Source organism: Stegastes partitus, unplaced genomic scaffold (genome assembly GCF_000690725.1).
Source record: "Stegastes partitus isolate 25-593 unplaced genomic scaffold, Stegastes_partitus-1.0.2 Scaffold540, whole genome shotgun sequence".
Classification (NCBI taxonomy): Eukaryota; Metazoa; Chordata; class Actinopteri; family Pomacentridae; genus Stegastes; species Stegastes partitus.
In genome coordinates, this window is record NW_007578271.1 from 164353 (window position 1) to 165986 (window position 1634).

Consider the following 1634-nt stretch of genomic DNA (forward strand, 5'->3'; position numbering starts at 1 on the left):
TTATCCAAAGTTAGCATCTTTAGCTTCCTGCTCCAGACGGTGCTCCGCCTCTACGACACCTGTGTGACAGAAGATCAGGTGACTTGTTCAACAGCGACTCATCGATAATCATGAGCGGCTGCTTGGTGAGTTTGTTGCTCTTTCATTGAACCCAACACGTAACGAGCTGCTGGTTGGAGCCGTTCAGAGCAGCTTCAGGAGGTTTAAGTTCGTCGTACGTTTGATTCTCGTAGTTTAATGGCAACAGCTGGACCTGCTGGAGTTCAGGCTCCAGTTTGGGGTTTGTTGCTCCGCCCCCTCGTCATGACAAAACTCAGGTGTTAACGTCTCCTTCAGGATATCAGGATGTGGAACTCCCAACCAGTCCGTCAGAGCTGATGAAGCCTCCTGGATGAAGGTGGAACGTCTTCAAGGAACTCCAGCAGGTCCAGCTGCTACCATTAACCTACGAGGAGAACCCTGAGCTGGAGGACGGAGAACCTTCAGCCTCGTATCTGTGATGTTGAGAGAAAAGCTGCAGCTGTTTGGTTTGATTCCATCAACAGACGTGATGGTGTTGATTCGCTGCGTCTCTGTTGGTTTTGCTCCGACTGTTTCCTGACGGCAGCGTTTCCCGTCGCGTCTTCATTTACAGAACAGTGAAGTTGTGCAGAAACGGAGACGCTTCTGTCATCATCAGTCATCCGCCGGCAGATCGCTGCACTTAGAAATCCACAGCCGCTCAGCTGTTTGATGCATTTCTGCAGGTGTAAAGCAGAATAAGTGCGAGTGGCTGCAGAATCAAGATGGATGCTGAGCGCGGCCGGCGGCGGCTGATGGAAGCAGCGCGCCGGGCCACTCCATCTTAACATGGCCGTCCTGTGTCCTATGATATCTTATCATTAGTGTGGCTGACAGTGACGGAGCGCCGCCCCTCAGCCGTGTATAAAAGTAACCTTCTTTCCATAATAATGGCCATTCGTCACTTCTTTAACTGTCACAGGACGAGCGGCGCAAACAAAGTGGGATTTAACAAGCGGTGGGGGGTCCGGTGTGTTCAGGGACCGCGGGGCCGGACAGCGCCGCCGGTTATTAAACAGGAAGTCCTCCATTATCCTGCTGCGACGTCCCCCGAGGACGAACCAGACAGGCTCAGGTCGGTTCTGTCAGACGCTGCTGAGGGCGAATTAAACGTCCATTTAAATGCTGCGTTCGAGTGTCGCATCGACAGAACGAAGATGTTCTGATCGATCATCTGGACTTAATTTCATCTTTATTAATGAATAAATGTTCTAGAACATGTTGGATGTCTGTCATCAGCATCTTCTCCACATTCTGATCTGCGTGTTCTTCTTCTTATTCCCTCCTCATGTGTTTTTACATGTCCTCCTCTTTTCTTCTCACTGAGTTCCTCTCTGTGGAGTCTCAGTGTTTCTCTGAATATTCTTCTTTTTGATTTCATTCTTTTTTGTAAGTTCTGTTTTTGTGTGTGCACACCTTCACTCTGTTCTTGTTTCTCTTTCTGCACACGCTCTGTACGTCTTTTTCTGGGTTTTCTGTGTGCGTTATGTTGTTTCTCTGCATAGTCTCAGTTTTTAGTGGGTTTCTCAGGTGAGGTTCATCAAACAGGTGAGAAACGGCTGGTTTCCTGCTAA